This window comes from Physella acuta, unplaced genomic scaffold (assembly GCF_028476545.2).
Source record: "Physella acuta isolate Inbredline_101_S28 unplaced genomic scaffold, ASM2847654v3 ptg001587l, whole genome shotgun sequence".
NCBI lineage: Eukaryota > Metazoa > Mollusca > Gastropoda > Physidae > Physella > Physella acuta.
Window position 1 is genome coordinate 126948 of NW_026733101.1, and position 13422 is coordinate 140369.

A 13422-nucleotide genomic window follows, 5' to 3' on the forward strand; every position below is an offset into this window, starting at 1 on the left:
CCGAGGGTTCGAACTTGAGACTTTTCGGTTTAGCAACCATGAGCTTTACCGACTCGACCACACCGACAGCTGAATGTGGCTACAGTCGCTACAACATGACTACCCTGTATTACAATGTATACCTGGGTATGGATGGAAGATGAAGGTACTTAATTAATACACATTAGACATAAAATCTGAAATCACTTACGCTTGCCCACAATACTACGTTCAATGCTGGTCTGAGATGTGGTGGCACCAAGGGTAATATCACATTTGTATTTTGTTGTTCCTGCTTTCACAGTTATCTCATAGCTCCGTGAGGTTTGGCCTATAAGATCGTTGGTTATTACATTTCTAGAACTCATTTGATACTTTCTCATCTTCGCAAAATACAAAGAAAACAATTGTAAAATTCTAAATGTTAAAAAAATGTTTTACAATGTCATTTTATCTAATCAAGTTAGAACTGAAAAACATTGTGTATAGGTAATATAGTAATAAGAACTAGTTTTGGGCAGCATAGTTGGATGGTAGAGCTTACGACTGTTATCCCGAAATTTTCGATTTTGAATGCCGGGCTCGAGTCTCTAGGACGTCCATGAGTTCACCCTCTTCTGGTGTGTAACTGACTTACTTAAACAAAGGCGATTGAGCAAAGTGCGACCACACTATCCCTCTTCATGCCGAGGTCATTGAAAAAAATGAAATTGACTTCGTTTGCCCATATGTGTCTTTTAAAAGAACAGTAAACGCAAATGATAAAGCACTATTAGAGAAAAAAACCGTACTTCATCTGCCCAATTTGTATTGGGCAGGAACGGGAAAAGATAAAAGCGATGATGTTTGGTATCAATGAAATTTAGATACTACATTAAAAAGAAATTGGAACAAATACACTCCAATTTTTATCTACTGATAAAACTGGCAATGCTTTTAGATATTTACATGGAAAAAATGCGTAGCGATCGATTTCGACTCCCACTGCGATTTATCAATTTTGCGCACCCTCCACAAATAGGCTTAAATACAGTTAATCGCGTTGATAAAAAAGGCGCCCCCCCCCGTCCTCATTTAGTTACGCCTATTCGGGTTAAGTTATTTTATTTTAATTTGCAACTTGGCAGGCTTTATATCTTTACCTGTTACTTCTGTGCCTCCCTCGTACCATTTGTAAGTCAGGCCAGGGGTGTTGTAGTCGTCGCCACACTTGAGAGTGTGCTTGTCCCCAACACCGAACACAATGTCTTCAAATCCCAAGGTAGGTGTAATAGATGCTGCGATAGAGACGAACAGAAATAATATGCGTATTACATTATAATTCTTTGATGTTTTGAAAAACAAAGATTTTGTAAAGAAAAGTAATTAAAGATTATGTATTGAAAAATTAGATGAAATACAATTAATTTAAAAATGATTGTTTTATTTTTATTTTTAATCTAGATAATATTTCTAGTTAAAGTCGACATATTTAAAAAAGCTTTCTACATTTTACTAACTAGTTATGCTATTATTAGAAAAAGTGAATTAGAATTTGTTTTTAACATTAAATGCTTATTTTAAGAACATGATATTTTGCAGAAATATTTCTGAATAGCGTGCCCGTCCCCGCGCGTTGCAGCAGGGTTAAAAAAAATATGCAATTTATATTAGAAGAGTTTCATCAATACTATACCAATCCTATATAATCTTAGACGCGTGAACTTGTTTTCTAAAACTAAATTATTTAAATATTAATAAGAAAAATGCATGGGCTTGGATCATATTATGTATCTGGGCACATGTTTCCCTACATTACCACCCTGCATGTCCCAGGTGTTGTACTCTAACCACTTACAGCCGAGGTATCAGAGAAGTAAGCGTAAGCCCCTGGTTAGGTTTAGTCATCGCATGTCGTGTGCTGCTTTGTCAATATTGTAGGGTGCTCTTTAAAACTAAGATAGGCGCCATAGTTATTGAAGATTAGGGACTCTAAAACCCCATCTTATACATATTATATCGCACTGTTTAAAACGATCGTAGGCGCTATAGTGCTAACGAGATAGCCAGGGGGGGCATCAAACACAACTGATTCAATTTATTGAACGACTATAACGCCCCATCGTATCTATTGCCTATCGCACTGTTTAAAAAGATAATGTAAGTTAAAATAAAACACCCAATAACCCAAATCTCATTCCTGATGTTAACGTTTATATATATATATATATATATATATATATATATATATATATATATATATATATATATATAATTATTAAGCAGCATCGTTTAGTTTTCTTACTTCTATTTTTTATTCAGCAATAAATGGCCCCATTCTTTTTTGTGTATAGACGCTAAATGTAGACATTACCACATTGCTTTATCTGGTAAGCTGACATTCGTAATTAAATTTGAATGTGACATTTGATTATCAACACTTTTGTAACAATAAACCCGATGTTGTTGATCAAAAGGTCATATTCAAATGTATTAAGAATATCTAATGGTAACATGTATTATTCATGTTTTTTTTCGCGCAAACCGCTTCGGGAAATTGGCTTTCGGGCTAGTGTCAATCCGGGCATTAAGTTTTGTCGCATTCGGATTAGTGTCCATTCGGTAAAACGGACTTCGGGTAAACGACATTTGGGCAAGTTTACTTCGGGATTATTTGACCCAAGATCCAACTATGTTAAATTGCAAGCTAAATGTGAATTTTTAAAGAAATCACAATAGCCTATAACAAACAATGTATACAATCCTGAAAAAAAAATGTGCTTAGCATATTTACATAATGCAGTTACTGTGAAACTAGCTGTGTCAGAACTTGAAACGAAGCCAACTATAGCTGTGCACGTATAGTCACCAGCATCTGAAGCAGCCAGATTATTGATCTAAAATACATAAACATTTGTTACTCTAGAAATAATATAAATTAGTCTTAGTGACCATGATGAACAGGGGTGCCTAACTATAATTGCAACACAGCAAACAAATCAAACATGAAGTTGTAAGGCGTGGTCGGGCAGGAAAGCGCATAATTACGAAACTACAAGAGCGCCATGGTTATAATGTATGTTTTAGTAGATATTAACTTGAGTGCAGGTTGGTGCGAAGAATATGTTGAACACATTGGTATGATGACACGATTGTAAGTTAGTGACGTAATTGTGTAGAGAGTTGGTTGCTATGAGTTTGGGTGTGAGTGAGTCTAATCTTGATCGTCGGTGTGAAAGGACGTGTGCTGGTCCGTATGCCTCAAGCTGGGAGATATATATATATGTAGATACCAGAAAAAAAGTGTTAGACTAGGAGTATTGAGTTTGCCTTATCTCTGAGCGTTATATATTGGACTGAACGTGAGATAGCCGTACTGGTTCTCAAGGTTAGAACTTCTCTCCTCCCTGATATTGGAGATGAACTAAATGGTAGTTGGTCGAGTCAAGTGACTCAAACCCTCTCGCACAAGCATGAGCGTAACAACCATGGTCATAAAACGTTGTAATGTAATATTTATGTTTGAGTCAATCCCCTCCAATATTACAATAATAACGAAGCAAAACAAATGGGTGTGTAGACAACACAATAGTGTAATAATAAAATTAATAAAAAGTCTAGTGACAATTTAAGCGCAATTTCCTTATGTTATCCATAACAATTTTTATTTTTTTTATTTTAGGTAAATATCATCCTATAAATATAAACTCCTACACGATGCTCAGTTTAAATCATTCTAGGCCTACACGATGCTCAGTTTAAATGTTCTTAATTAATTTTTTGTGACCGAACGAAAGGGTATTTTTGAAATCTTTCTTCGGCAATATTGGTTTAAATTATGGCAGGAATCGATTGGTAAATGTTTCAAGTCGCTAAGTGGTCTGGTTGCCGAGATATGGAGCAAAAACTGCATTTGTTCGAGGTTTTTTGGCTTTTCCGGGAAATCCAGGAAGGAATTCCGGGATTTTTTTGGCCCACAATCATCCTTGGAACTTGCTTGACATATTTGCTTTTGAAACTAGTCCTCGATATTGCTTCGTTGAGGAGGAGATACGACTTAAAGCTGCGGACACACATCCACACATCCATCCATCAATCCATCCATCCATCCATCCATCCATCCATCCATCCAGAAATGACGCATTATTAAACGCAATTGCCAGTATGGAAATTGCGCTAAAAAACAAGTTTAAAAAAATTAATAGTAATATAATCGTAATCATCTATTCAATCTTGTTATCTTCTTTTTTGCTGTTGAGATTCACTCCTTCAGAGTCCTTTAATCCTACCCTGGGTAAATTAGCTTACGGTAGCCTCTCGCATTAATTTTGTTTATTTCTAAAATGATTTTTGCTCGTAGATATATTACATTCCACAGCTTCTAATGAACCTCATCTGCCCGAGGTGAAAAATTAGGACTTTTGGAATTAATAGTCATTCATTCATTACCTGTTTTATACATATTTTCTGCTTACACAGAAAAATCTATCTAAAACGTACAACATAAATCAACGTGTATTTTATTAGCCAAATGGTGCTTCCACAAATAAAAAGAAGTCCTTTTCTGTTTTCTATAAAAGGAAACGCACAGTGCCTTTTTCGGCCTTTTCTCAACTTTGTATTTTTACACAAAATTCAACATTCAAATCGCTAAGGCTTTGTAACCCTTTGCCACACAAGACTGAAAAATTCAACATGCATTTAGCATTATACCATCTACAAAACTACGTTTGTACATCAAGTTTACTACAATACTTTAGAAAATATAGATATTTATGTGGCACCACCCCCTAATTTCTGTACATAAATTTACGTAAAAATTTGTATTAAAAATTGAGTACAAGCTATCGCAATGAACAAATGTAGTAAGGCATAGTTTGGTTCGAGAAATCTAAATCTTTCATTCGCTTTTAAAAATTTCTCATGGGAACAAAGTTATAGAGATTTTAATAGGAGTTAGTTTTCACACCTTTTCGCGGTTTCCATGGCAACCATTACCGCTATTGAAGGCTATATATTATTTTTGTCTATAGATTAACAGCTATTAATATATGAACTTATTACACACCCAGAAATGTGTTAAATTAAAAAAAAATTCTTTCCGTGGTACCTAACCTTAACAATCAAACGTTTTACTACCCATAAAGATAATTTTAATACTATAAATGAAACACATTATGTTTGTATTCGTTTGTGCTTACTTGTAGAGCTCTGTCATTGACGTTCTGCAATAAAGAGTTACCCTTCCTCCAGCTGTAGGTTACCTTGCGTAGGTCAGCTGTCTTCACGCGACAGTCTAGGTAGACATAACCACCAGTAATAGCACTTGGTGGTTCAGCCACAAGGTCAACGCTCTGAATTACAGTGGTTTCTAGAAATAAAATTCAATTAAAAGTTTTGTTTAAGTGAAGGGTTTAGTGTTAATTAACAAATATAATTTTCAAGAAACTTTCAACATCGTATTAAAACAACTTCGTTCTCTTTTTTGTAGTGTAGAGATTGATACAAAATACATTTAAAGGTTTAATAACCTACAAATTAAAGCTAGTTCCAAATGGTTCCGAGTATGTATTGCCAGAAAGCATTTTTTAACCAAACGTGAAAATTTTAAACATTTAATTTGTGTAATAAATTACGATTTTATTAAGGCTAGAAATAGTCAAACAAATAATCATTAGTAACGGAATAGTTATTAATAAAAAACTTTTATTTTTAATTTGGATTAGTCGAGTCAGGGTGTTGTGGTGATAGGGGGTGATATATTTTAATAAAAATACAATTTTACGCTATACACAATATAACACTATTGTGTATTTTATCATGGAAAACAACTATTGTGACTTTCATTGTTTTACTCCCTTACTCCCCTAGCCATTCCAGTTGACTTCAAAAATATTTGAGGGCGTTTTTTTTAAATATTTGAATTGATAAAATAATTCTAAAATTATTTTCAACGGCTTATATTCGATACAAAAATATGAAAATGAATGTAATCGATGTTTTCCAAACAGCGCTAATTTTTTAAAAATGTAACAAGATTTTTATTGCTTTCCATGTTTTTTTTTAAAAATAGAAGATTCTGACACCCCGTTTCTGAACACTTCCCTCCCCCCCATTTCTCCACCCCCGCCCACCCACAAATGTTACACATCGCCACAGAAGTCCAGATTCCTACATCTACCTATAGTGACGACATCTATTATAACTTCTGCTAATCATTGATCAGTTTTTACTCACCAACATTAAACTGCACTGGTCTAGAAGTGTAAGGTGAACCGCCTACAGTCGCTATGCATGTGTAGCTCCCGCTGTCCGCACTTGTTACACTGGTAGTGAATGAAACAGTTGTCGTGCCTGTATCAGTGCCGTCTTTTTTCCACGCGTAAGTAGGTGTGTCAAAAGCTGAATTAAAATTTATAAACAAAAACTTATTTCTATGCAAATAATCTCCAGGAAGAAAAAAAAATATATTGGACATGGAATTTTAATCTACTCAGATATAATCTTATATTTTAGTACTTTAGTTTGGTTGTTGTTTTGGAGTTGACTTATGCAATCCTGAAAATCATCCAGAATTTTACATGCTCTATCATCGTCACTAAACCAGATATGACATATTATCAAATTGTATCAAATCAGGTTTCCATAAAGTTGTAGAGACAGCCTCTATAATAATAAAGTTGGTCTATGCTCTTGCACTCTATCAAGGCCAAATACAACAAGGTGATATTTTTTTTTGGATCAAATTAGATTTTGTTTTTATTTCGATGATAATCAATAGGATACATAGGCATATTTCATTTCCATTCTCCTTCAGAACACGCATTTTTTGCATTAGTAATCAAATACCGCTTTTTTTTTTATTAATAAACACAAATAATGGGACTTACATATTTTGGCTATTTTTAATATTAACTAAAATATGCAACATGGCCCATATACATATTCGATCGACAAGTCTCATTAGATATGTCCATAATGTTTTTTTAACACTAAGTTCCCAAGTGACTTACCAACGTCCGTATCATTTATCGCACAATAGATTGTATTGGTAGTTCCTGATTCAACGTAGACTGCTGGAGGAACATCGGGTTTGGGTCCACTTGAGAATGCTGCTGAACTGGGGTCAACGCTGGACACGAAGACTCCAGAGATGGTGGCTGTCACATATTTCAGATACATTTGTATAATGTAAACTTGTTACAAGTTCTAAAACAAAAATATTTCTAAACAAAAACACAAACACATCTTTTGAATTTGAAAAATTACAATTGTATATACCAAATACATTCAATGTTTCTAGTAAAGTTGTTTTTCAAATAGACGACACAAAAAAAGATCAGTTACGTCAACTTGTTTCAAAGGGTTGTTTTCGGAAATTTACAAAACCAAAAGTGTAAAGAGGGTAAATTTATAGATATACTCTAGCCTGGATAAATTCTTTCGAGTTTTCTAGGAAACCTTACTGTACTTATAGTTAAAAAAAAGGTTAAAAAAATTAAAAATAGCTAATAAATATTTGTCGAAATTATTTATTCAATGTACTGTATCCGGCAATGGTAAGGATAACTGGAAATAAGTATTTCATCGTTCCCAAATTCCTAACTACTTTATTTCGCATTCCTTCAGAGGCATAGCGACCCTTCCCGGCAATCCCCCTCAAACTTTCGATTTGCACCCCTCAAACTTTCGATTTGCAACCACCCCCACACACTTTTTTTCCCAACCCATTTTGACGCCCCTAATGTAGGCGCCCGGAAACATATATCCCCCCCCCCGACCCCCCCCCCCCCCCCCCATCGCTACGCCTTCTTCACGTCAGAAAAAGCATAAAACTCACTGGCAACGGCAGGGACATTAACCTTGGCGCTTTCAGGGTTCTCAAAATCTGCAAGTATTGCAGCATCCTTGATCATCTTACAGCTGTATTGATCAGTCCCTGAAATTGTGGTGGTAAACGCTTGTAGAGTTGCTGTTTGTTTCGCAGCGCCTATGTACCATTCGAAAGTCACAGCCTTTCCAGAGGGTAGATTGCCGCAGGAAAGACCGATGCTAACGCCAGCGAATGCTTTTGCAGGCATGCCAAGAACCGTAGGTGCTTTAGTAAACTTCTCCCCAGCTGTATCTGAAATATTGATATACACATCGATCAATAATTACATTTTTCTTGAGCAATACATCAGTGGGTGTTTTTTATACAAAATTTATCTCACTACATTGTCATCATCACCAGAGTTTCTTCAAGGCATCTCTTCTGGAGCCTCTCCCCCCCCCCCCCCCCCCGAAGAAAGTCTACTGCCCTCCCCCTCCCAAACCCCCGAACGACAAGAAATGTATATAGTAAATATATACTTTTAACACTGTCCACCCCCCCCCCCCCGAAAAAAGTCTACCACCCCTCGAAAATTTCAAGTGCCCCCCCCCCCCCCCCGGAGAACAAAAGTCTGGAAGAAACACTGATCATCACTACCTACTTTATTGTCTAAATTTTGCTAAAACGTACTTGCAACGACAATAATAGTCACTGGTGCGCTGTCAGCTGTCTCGAAATCATCGGCGGTGAATTTGATTTTACAACTAAAACATCAGAAATACATAGTATAACGGACCACCAAATGACATAAAATAAACCTATACACAATCTAAAATGCAATTGAATTTGATCTGTGCCCCCTGTCCTAATACCTAGAATGTAGTCGCATAATGGTAATCAGTGGCGTAGCGAGGTCGGGTGTCACCCGGTGTCACCCCTCAGAGGCGTAGCGACCCTTCCCGGGGACAAACTTTGCACCCCCCCTCAAACTCTTTCGATTTGCACCCCCCCCCCCTCAAACTTTCGATTTGCACCCCACTCTCAAACTTACGATTTGCATCTCTTAAAAGACTATCTAATTAAGTGGAATTATCATTTATCTCTATATATTTTGCTATTTTTTGCATTGGTGTCACCCCCCTAGATGGTGTCACCCGGTGCGGTCCGCACCCCCCGCCCCCCCCCCCCCCTCGCTACGCCACTGCTTGTATTTGAAAACCAAATCATGGAAACATATTATATGAATCAGTTAATAAAATAATGTTTTTTTTACCCAGAAGTTGTCTAATTCTAATCGATACTGACCTGTATGTTCCTGCATCAGTGGCTGATGCAGCTGCCACGCTATAATCCCTGTTTGTATTCGACAATACCGTGGTACCTTGTTTCCAAACATAGTGTCCGTTACCATAGTCAGGGTTACATCTCAGTTTAAAGGAGCCTCCACCTACCACCTCTCCGCTTCCTTCAGAAGTTACATAATTCAATGCATTTTATCCTTCTCAGAAGGAAAGCTCCGGTAAAAAAAAAAAAACAACTTTTTTAATACTCGTTAGAAAACAGTTATTTTTTACAGCTTTATTTAGATACATCCGCATATGCATTTCCACTAAAAAAAATGTGGACAAATCTTGGTAACTATGGCAACGGCGGCCATCTTGAAAAATTAACCCCTTCGTAGGTTTTCCACCATTCATAAAAACTTTTATATCTTAAGCCCAATAAATAATGAATTCATAATCTTCTTCCATATTTTGGGGCACTCAGCTAAAAATTTGAAGTGTATATCTTCAAAATAATTTATTATGAATTTTCAAAATTTGTGTCCGTTCAAAACACTAGTTTTAATGCCCCAAAATTCCCCAAAATTAAGTGTGCTTAATATTCTTATACTAGTCATATTGCCTAATTTTTTATTAAGTTTTCGAAAAGCAAAAATTACCCTATACATAGCTCCTATACCACTAGTTTTCTATTAATTTTTTAATGATGGCCAGTAAACAAAATTTATACATTAAGATATCTTTTTTCGATATATTGCTCATGTAAGGAAATTTTCTCTTGTGATCTGTATTCTGTCCTCGGATAGATAATTGTTCCACATGGCCGAGTTATTTATCGAATATTATGGCAAAATTAGCCAGATTTACCAAGCCTAATTACCCAAAAAATTGTTTTGAAAAAAGGCCTCTTTTTCATAAAATTTATTATCAATAGATAAGAAATTCGTACTGGTCTCTTAAAAAAGCCTTCCAAAGTTTCCCCGTATTGACCTCCTAGAGGACGCTGCTAGCTGTATTTCTATTATCAAATTAGCAGCACAAAGAGAGACAAAGAAAAAAAAATGTACAGTAAAGGCTCACATCTGTTAAAAGGACCCAGATATGTTACATAATTACATGAGGATGTAACCTGTTATTTTGTCTTTAATTATTGTAAATATTACAATATTAGGGACACGTGTTTACCTGGATATTCGCCTACTCCACCTGTCGTTTTAATATCAATTGTCGGTGTGATCGTAGCTACAAAAACATAGAAAACAAATTACTTTATTAGGTTCCATTTTCTATAAACAACCACAACATATCGTCAAACACAACACACATTTAAAAAAAAAAAGGAGCAAGGAAACAGTTAAAAATGCACAAACAAAGGTGTTATTTAATTAATGCAAACAGAATTACAAAATGATAAGCCTACTCAAGGTCATCGCAATAAGAAGACAACAGTATACAAACACACCGATTACTTATCATCTGTTTATGACGTCAACACAAATTATTAATTTTTAGCGCACGTCTGTATTGGAAATGTCTATTATTAAATACCGTCAAACTAAATAAAATGTTAAGAAGTGATTGTATTTTATTTAATAGGAATATATATAATATTTCGTCACGCTCAGCAACGGTTTCAATACAACAGACAGTGCCGTTTATAGGTCTTCAGTACAGTATGCATTGAAAAGCTTACCTAAACCTAATAATTCGTACCAGGACTAAGTCATCCAACTGTCTTACAAAAGTAAGTTGACATAGAAAAAAATGATATTGCCGTAATCGTAATCGTCGTCGTTATCGTTATCGTATCACTATTAAAATTAAAATTAAATGTATCAGTATTATTATTATACACAATCACTATAATCCTCATTATTTTATCATCCCCATAATGAAGATCAGTACTAGTATCTGCTGTAATCTGCAGCCCAAATAGGATATTGCTTTCTTACACCTTAGTCCCAAAAATTTTAAAAATTCACTCTATGCACCCCACTTCAGGATATTAAAATTAAAAAAAATTGCGACAACCACAGAGTTTCTTCCAGGCATCTCTACCACTCCCCCTGAACGAAATGGAATTTATATTTTAAAAAAATATACTTTTACTAGTGTCCCCCCCGGAAATGTTGACCCCCCCCCCCCCCCCCCAGCCCTATTCTGACATTAACACTGTTAATAACAAACAAGAAGAAGACTAAATCGCTAATAACTGTACTTTGTTAATTTTCGTTTGCTTCTTGAAGTCTTGAGTTTTTTTTTTAATTATCGTATATTAATTTTATTTAAATGTAAGTGTTGAATGTACGATACAATAAACGCTTGTTTAAACTTTGAGTTGAGGAGCAGTTGTTTTTTTTGGGATAATTTAACTACAAGCGTGTCTGATACATATTTTAGAAAAAAAAAAAACAATCGTTAGCATAACTACTCACCACGGCATCCTGTCCTGGTTGGCAGGTAACCGCTGATGCAGTCACACACAGAGCTGGTGCACGTGCCGGTCACCTGTAGAGTCGGCGTGCACGTGTTGGTGGTGGCCGTGCATGAAGTGGCATGGGTGTACTCCCACAATGCACCTGGTGGAGGAAGTTTTAATAGAGTAAAACATCAAACCAACACAATTTTACTTTGCGTGAAATGATAATAATTATCATCGTTCGCAGAGAAAAACACAACGGAAGAAAAATCCATAAAGCAAGAATGAGTATGAAAGATTGCTTTATTTGAATAAAAACAAACAAAATGGCAACTGAGCTTTTAGCTAGACTAATATAATTATTGTTATTGGAATATTAAATTTTTTCTTTCGAATCCGTAGTTTGTTCTTGGTTGGACAAAGGCTATGGAAGTAAATCCAAAAACAGAAGTAGGCTGAAAACGGAGTCAATGGCCTCAGTGGCGCATAACAAGTTTACACGTATACTTGTGATGGAAGGTATACCTTCCAACACTAAAAGTAAGAACGAAGAAGAAAAAGAAGAAATCCGAAGCAAAACTTTGACCATAGGGGGTTTGTCCACAGCGGGGCTTTGACCACAGAGGTGGGTTAACCATAATATATAGATTTTGAAATAGAAATTAGAAACTGTTATTTGATTTAAATTACAATTTATACATGTTTCCTGAGAGTCCATTTATTGTAATTAACATGTACCAAAAACTCAAAGCGATATTTTAGTCTCCACATAGATTTATTTCAAATATGAATGGAACACAAATAATAAGACATAAAAAGTTTTACAAAATAAATAATGTAGATTTACCTAAAACAACATGGCATACATAAAGGATAAAAAAGCATGCCAACAGTATAGTCAAAGAAGTAATACTTGTATGGTTAACTAAATGACAGATGTACTATAGCACGCGAATGTATCAGTACATCTGTTTGACCATATGTATGAACAGCACGTTGTAATTTTTTTGTTTATCATACTGTATAGTTTCTCAACTGGGTAGCTTGCACTTGCGACACCTTGCAAGAAAGTTGTCCTTTGCAATGTGTGCAGTCCTTATGTAGACCTTCAATGAAACGCCACGTTGTTGGGTGACTACATTGGAGGAGAGACTGAAGACTGTAATGCCATCCTTAACAAATGTTATTTGTTCGTGCTACACCATCGCCAATCGTGTGTATTTGATTCCAATTTTTAAAATTAACCCGTGCCATATATGGACAAAGCGCTTGTTATCAAACGCCCGGATTGGACAAACCACCTGTGATCAAAGACCCTCTGCTGAGAAAACACGTATGGTCACAACCCCTATGGACAAAGCCCCTATGGCCAAAGCCCCTATGCTCAAATCCCCTATGCTCAAAGCCCCGCTGTGGCCAAAGCCCTTATGTCAAAGCCTCTCTGTGATCAAACAACCTATAATCAAACCCCCTATGGTCAAAGCACCTCTGGTCAAAGGTCCGCGTACCGTATTATGTGCCGTAAATAATTTTTTTTTTATCATTGATTTCTCATTTAAACATAACTAAGGTAAAAAATAATAATTTTGAAATAACGTTTAAAGTTTATTTGAGTTATTTTCTGTTGAACTAGGGAAGAAAACAAAAAAAAAATCTCACCAATCTGGAAAATCAAGACAACTGTCCACCACGACGCCATCCTCAGCAGACACCGAACTGGATCCGAATGTGGTTCTAGACGGTGCCCGGGCATATAAACCTGCGGTGCAACGTAACCACTAGCAACGTTGCCAGGCAGCAGCGTTTGTTTACATGTAAGCAGCAACCGCAAGCAACACCAGGAGGGCTGGGAGGTTGTATGGTAACTAGTCACGTGATCAGACAGATCTTGACTATGTATTGTTCTTCGAGTTACGCACTAAAAAACTTCGACGATTTTTTTTTCTCCG